At 30.4% G+C, this 7,311-nt stretch overlaps 1 pseudogene; it reads right to left on the reverse strand.

The window, feature by feature from the left end:
* The window catches only part of LOC106478632, a 68,891-nt pseudogene that overhangs the window by 37,235 nt on the left and 24,345 nt on the right, over positions 1–7,311 (reverse strand).

The raw sequence follows: 7,311 nt of genomic DNA on the forward strand, positions 1-7,311 counted from the left end.
CTCATAGTATACCCTAACCTCACATTTCATAGCTAACTGAAATAAATAAATTTTGCAAAAGGAAGCTTGACCAACAAAGAGGCAGAAAAGTGTAGTCAAACCTTAGTACATTCCTTTGCGAGCCAATCAAAATTAAGATCATTCATGAAATTAATTCATGGTGTATTCATAGAATTATTGGTAAAAATCAGTTACATTAACTTCTAATATATAGAAAAGCCAGTGTGTATGAGTAACACTAGATTCCAACAATGGCTTCTATGTCATGTTGCTGAGCAATAAAAGTATAACCTAATGTTGTTGATAGTCTATGTACAGAAAGTAGAAAATGAAATGTATAGACAACAAAATTGGAAAAATATTTGTTAATTTCTTAATTTAGAGTGTCTATTGATTAAAGAGGTTTGTTTTTTATTAAAAACTTTGGTAATATAACAGAAAATAGCTTAATTCAGAAGTGATATAAGTTTAAAATTCAATTGATATTTTTACTTTCATGATAAATTTTATGCACTTGGCTCTAGGCTAGGTAATCCCACACTACATCTTTACTTTAGGCTTATTATACCAACACTCATTAACTTGTAAGGTTTTACGGCACTTCCTACCTCCTCATGGGCCCCCTAGCACCTACATCACTAAAATTGTAATGGACATGCAGTAATCCAACTATTCTGTCTGGATAAATGCATTTTGACTTTATGACTCCAAATTCGAAAAATCAAGCGTAATGTGACACACACTGGCTTTTATATAGGTAAGAATTTTCTAATGCTATTAATGAATGAAAATCAACACAATAATCTTACAATGAAACAAATTATGATTATACATAGCACACTGCAAGTTTGGAAAAAAGGCTTATGCCTGGCTGCTGTTTACTTCTGGAAAAAAACAAAAAACAACAGTTCAATAAATATTTTCTTTTTCAATACAGTCAAAATGACAGGGTAGGCAAAATGGAATTTGATATTAATGTTTTTCATGACTTTTGGAATTGATCTTATAAAATGTAAATTTTAACAAGCTAAAAAAAAACTGAACAGTTACCTTCAACATTTTCACAGTAATATTTTATTAACCCTATCGCCACAGGTATCCTTTACTGCCTATGACACAAGGTTTTAGTGTCTTTCATTCAAAATTTTATTAAACTACTTTTTGTTTATGTTATACCAATTAGATTAGCATAAAATCTTAGCTAATAATCCATATTTTAATAGTATATAAATTTTAAGGTCTTAATTCTACAATGGAATATTTAAAAAAATCATGAATTTCCCATATTGTGACACACACGTGACCATTTTCTCTAGGCATCTTGTCTCCTCTATTTTATCCACCACCCCTTTGGAAAAGTATGAAATTAAATGTAAATTACTCACTATAAAATCGTCATTGCTCCGACAAACCATATTTTATATAGTTTTCAATTTTGTTTGGTTACAGAGCTATCAAATAGAAAATCAAACCCCTCCTGCCACACCCTCTCTTTCAGGATTTGATAATAGTTCTCTCTTATGTATCATTATATATTGCCTATAACTAATGGACAATCAAGACTTTCATCTATCAAATGACATATTGTCTAACGTTATGTTCTAAATAGTTAAATGTCAATTTCACTCAGAGTACCAACATCGTTACCATGAGAAAATTAATGACTAGCTTGGTTGAATTTGTAACAGCTCATTACATAATTAGAAAGCCAGGAAAATTTTGAGAGGTAAGTGAATTTGTCTACTTTTTGTATGTTATTAGTCTATATCCTTTGGTGCATTATTTAATTAAATTAAAATTATTAAAGTGCGTTACTATCATTAGTATACAATAATTATGATTAACTCTCCTCGACAATTGACAGCAAGAATAAAGAATTTTACTTAAGTATTTTATTTCTTGTTTTTCATGTTTATTCTTTATGTATAATTATAAAAGTAACTAAAATGTAAAAATAGGGATCCTTTTAGGTTAGTTGAGATTAGATTAGGTAAAATAAATAATAATAATTATAATAAAAATGTTTCATGATTAGCGTAAAGTGAGCTAATTGAAAATTAGATTGTAGTAAATCTGTAAAGACTTTAAACGAGTACCAAGAGGTCATGTGGTCGGTCAAATTGACCGAGCCCATGTTGAGAGTTAAAACAAAATACTCAAAGTCAAGGTACTTCAGGAGCTTTGCCCATTACACTTCCACCAGGAAGCTGCTCCTAAACCCATGTTTATCAAACATTCCCAAAAAGTTTAAGAAGTAAAAAAAGTTCTGTTTTTATATACACTAAATGACTTAAAAACTTCTAACCTTTAAAAGTGCATCAGGTAAATTCTTATGACTGGATTTTAAGTTCATAAAACATTGCCTTAAAATTAAGCTTGAAAAAGGCCCTGAGCTTTCTTGTTACCAAGACAGATTGATGGGTATTTTCATCAAACAATAAACTTAAACCTATACACATATGTTCTATCAATATATATTCTAATCTAATTTTATATGTGTAAGATCAATACTGAAATTTGTATGCTTTTTACATAGTATAATTTTCTACCTTGAACTATGTATTCACCTTTGATCCTTTGTTGTGTATTTTTACAAATTTTCCATCCTGGTTCTGCTCTGTGATTTCAATATCACCTTTGGCAGATCCTGATACACTGAAGTCACTGCTGCTTTTATGCTCTGACTGTTGCACAATGGTGCGTTTTCGTTTGGTTGCTCTCACAGGAGTGCGACGAACAGGAGTATTTCTAGATTTTTCCACAACATTAATCACAGATTTTTCATGTGAGATGTTTAACCTAAATGCACAGATTGAAAAGACAAATACATGTTACTTTTCACAGCTTCATTAGAAGTTCAAAATTTGAGTGATTTGTAACCTTATTACTAGACTTTGCCACCTACTGCTTTCTGATTAAGTCTAATTGTATATTATACTTTTAAAGGTTACATATATGATATTTCTACAGAGGAGTTAAGCAATTTTCTGCTTATAGCTCATAGGCCAGTTAAGGTACAGCTTCCTCCTCTAGGATTTTTTAAGACTATGCTTTCTTTATACCTTATTATGTGAGGAAAAGAAATCAATTTGTTTGCCAATTTTAAACTGTTGCTCTTGTTTGTTATAGAACTAACTGGGAACCCTATCATTCAGTACTGAGAGAAAAGTGGAACTAATGGTGAAAATCAACACAAGTTTTTATTATATGCATCATTTCTACATCATGTAAGCATGTTTGCCTCTACAGCATATAAAAGCTTTCTACGACATACTGTTTGTTAGATAACTGTAAAAACTATCAATCAAAGGTACATTTTCCCTTTTTGCTTATGGGTGAATCACATACATGAAAGCACAGTAAATAAATACAACTGAAAAGTGGCCACTTTGTGAACCATTAATTGTTGGTTACATAGCCATATTTGGTATTAAAACAAATTATCACATGTTTGTAAAGTAAAAGAAACCAACAAACTTTAATGCCATAAAAACAAAGGAACTGAAATAAAAGAACAACATCAAAATTAATCACTCAGAGGTACATATACATTTCGATTGTAAAGGTATCAGTTTAAAAGTAAATACGTTTTACTTAAGTCATCTATGCTGTTGTTTAATACCATGCTACATTTTTGGACAATAAAAACCAAAGAAAAGTACAATAATTACCAACTTTGCAAAGTCAAAACTTTTTTAAATCCTGTTGAATATGGTGATGTCAGTGACTGGAAGTATGTAAACAGATAGTAAGTGGAAGTGTAAAAACATCAGTCCTGATCTCTATAGTCATCTACTGTTACAGAAACAACTAAAAGTGTCTGCTCAAGTGCATCTGCCTTTTAGGCACTGATTTCCAAAAGTGCATGAACACCTACTACTATTTAACTACTAAATCTAAAAAAAGCTAAAATGCTAAGAATTCTGTTTGGCACAATGTAGTTCTCTTAATGAAATTCTTTCTGTTGTGCTATTCATCATCACTACTCTCATCACCAGAGTGAAAAATATCATCGGGAAGACTTATGGAAACTATACCTACATCTTCACCACCACCTTCATCAACAATATCCTGGTTAGACAGAATATCAAGGAGCTCTTGAGGAATGACCTCACCACCACACCAGTCACAGTCCAGCTTTCTTGCGGAATCCAATTTCCAACCATGTGTTTCTGGGCCAGGAATATCAGAATATGAAATGTGGGCAGTTTTCCATAAGAGAGTTTGGTAATTACCCCTTAATACATGTATTAGAAGTATTGATCTACATGGGGGGAGCAGACTTAGGTCAATGCCATCATAGTTTGATAGTAACATCCACTGCCTGTCTTGAATTTTGTCTTTGTCATGTCATGTCGTAGTTTGTTGATGTTGTAATGTGTTAGTTTTCTATACATGCACTCACCACTCTATAGATCTTAACCCTAACATTTGTGGATCAACTTCTTTCCTAAAAATATATCAATTTTGAGTTAATTTTCATTATAATGATTAATATAAATAGATATACAATACAGCATGACTTAAGCTACTATAGAAAAATAATAAAAGTCACATACATCCCATGCAGTTTTTTCCAGAAGCAAATGTTCTAAGGCTAATAGAAAAGTACAATTGACCACTACTAAATACAACCTCTACATAAAATGGCAGTTACTATAACAAGCACCACCCACGTTCATATTGTAAAATATAGAGAACAATGTTTTGTCATGTGCTTTGTTTATCATCCTATCATTTGTCAAGTGTGAAATACAGCAATATAAATAATATGGTACTGAAATTGACACTTTCAACTAGGATTGGCTAAAAGTTTTACAACTGAGGTTTAACACGCTCAGACACTGTTTTATAAAGAAAACAGACTAGAAAAAGGTTTAGATACCAATCATACATGGCAGGACCAGCACTAAAGTGCAAGGAAAAACTTTAAAAAACTTGAAATTTTTTTCTTTCTTAGAGAGCGCTTATTTATAGTCTCAAACGCGGGATTTTTTCTATTATTAAATTTCTCTTTCATTAAATAATAAAATTTAGAACAAATAATTGAATGTTATGCTACTATTTACAAAAATAAAATCTGAAATCCAATAAAAGATAAGTTTTCTATAATTTTTTCACTTCACAAATGAGATTTTGCCCTCAGATAGGACAAAATGACCCCGGTACATAAGTGGTTAAACCAAGTTTGTTTAACCCTATCCTTACAGTTTTTCTTATGGTTAGGAGTCAAAAAGCATGTCATTACATTTGTAGAATTCTACTGAAAATTTTATTGAACTACCATTTTATATGTCCATACGTTTGGTATCAAACTGTAGATTATAATTCAAATTTTAGTATTAGTTAGTTGATTTCTTAAATTAAAAGTAAATATAAAACAAATCTTAAAAGTTGATATTTGTGTGTGTTATGTAGTATGTTGAATGTAGCCTTGGCTCAAATTAGATGTTTGTGATGTCCAAATACAAAGTCTAGTTTCTTACAAACTAGAAACTCAAATCACCAATATTGACAAGTTAGTATATAAAATAAGAACCTTCTATTTTTTCTATTTGCTGAGATATCACCATATTATTTGGTAAATCAAACACAGTAGCCCCACCCAACCTTTCCATTCTTGGAAATACTTCCTTACATACACCCACTTCACTCTTGAAGGTGGGAAGTTCTCATGATTATTTCTTTTTCTCGAATCTCGGAAGGGGTAAGTGAAAATGTCCAGCTCACTGAATACTAATTGGATGGACTGACTGTCATCTTTTCAGCATGCCTAAAGCTGAAAGTGAAGAGCCTATTTAGCAGCATAAAAAAAGTCTTAAAAGTAAACTATTCTATAAAAAAATGTTTCAGTTTTAACATTATAACCTGTTCTCCTCTCCTTCCAAGAGTTTACGATAAGCTGCAAGCTCAAGGTCAAGAGCAACTTTTATATCAAGCAAGTCACGGTAATCTTGAATCTGTTGTTCCATTTGTTCTTTCAATTTTTTTTAGTTCATCCTCTTTAGCGTGTATTGCATTTTGATGCCAGTCTCGTTCCTGTTCCAGTAACTGTTCCAAATCTTTAATTCTGTTCTGCAAAGATGTATTCTACAAAGAAAAAAGGGTCTACAATAAAATACCTTAATGAGATTGACAATATAATATTGCAAAGTTAATCTATCTGATAAAATCAATAAGTAAAAAGTTAATGTATCTTGCATATCTTAAATGTTTATCTAATAAAATGCAAAATATGCTTGTACTTGCATAAAATTATCTTTAAAACCCACTGTGCTTATTACCTTATTATTAAAGTGCAATTTTTTCTGATCAAATTCTACTTTGTGCAAGAAAATAGTATAAATATATAGTTTTTTATTACTACACCCATTTACAACCTCTTCCATATCAAACAAGCTTCTTTGTATCTGAAGAAACAATGAAAAAGTCAATTTTCTAATGAATCAACCAGGTAAATTACAACTGCCAGTTTATTTCATCTCATATTACTGACTGTATACAGGTTTATGAAATGTAACAGTGATCAACAAGTGCAGTTCACAGCCAATCATATAGCCTTTGTTTTCTGAGTTTATAACCCGAAATTGATCTTTATAGTTTCCATACTATAATTTCTAATATGTTTTGTGTATCTTCACAAACTTAACAAGCTTTCAGCAAGCATTAAGTCTTTTGTAGCCAAAATTATCAGAATTTTTAATTAAGTATCTTCACTAAAAATTTATCTGTGAATATATGGAATAAAAGTATTGACTGCTCCAAGTACAAAGTGATTTTTCAGGTTAAGATTCACAATACTTTTCTTCATCTTAAAACTGACAAATTTCATTTGCATAATCTCTAAAACCCCCAAATAAGTTTCAAACATCTATTTTTCAGTGAAACTATATATTGTTATTTTTTTCTAGCCTAAATTTATACAAGGTTGGTCAATTGCATTTTTACATTTTAGTTACTTTTATAATAACAAACAAAGAATATACAAGAAATAAAGTACTTTACTGTTTTTTGTCAACTATCAATGAATGTTAATCCTACTTTTTTTTATACCAATGGTACTGTTGCACAAACTAATTTTTAAACTTATTTGGTATTAAAATTTGGATTATTATCTACATTTTGATACCAAGTTCATTTGAATACCATGATAATATAATAAGGTACTTTAAAAAAAATTGAAACCAACTCAGTAAAACCTCATGATATGTGCAGAAAAGGAAGCCCATAAGGAAAGAGTTAATATATTCAACAAGTTTAGACTCACTTTGTATTCATTTATATATATATATATATATATATTACTATTTT

Source organism: Limulus polyphemus, unplaced genomic scaffold, assembly GCF_000517525.1.
Source record: "Limulus polyphemus unplaced genomic scaffold, Limulus_polyphemus-2.1.2 Scaffold235, whole genome shotgun sequence".
NCBI lineage: Eukaryota > Metazoa > Arthropoda > Merostomata > Xiphosura > Limulidae > Limulus > Limulus polyphemus.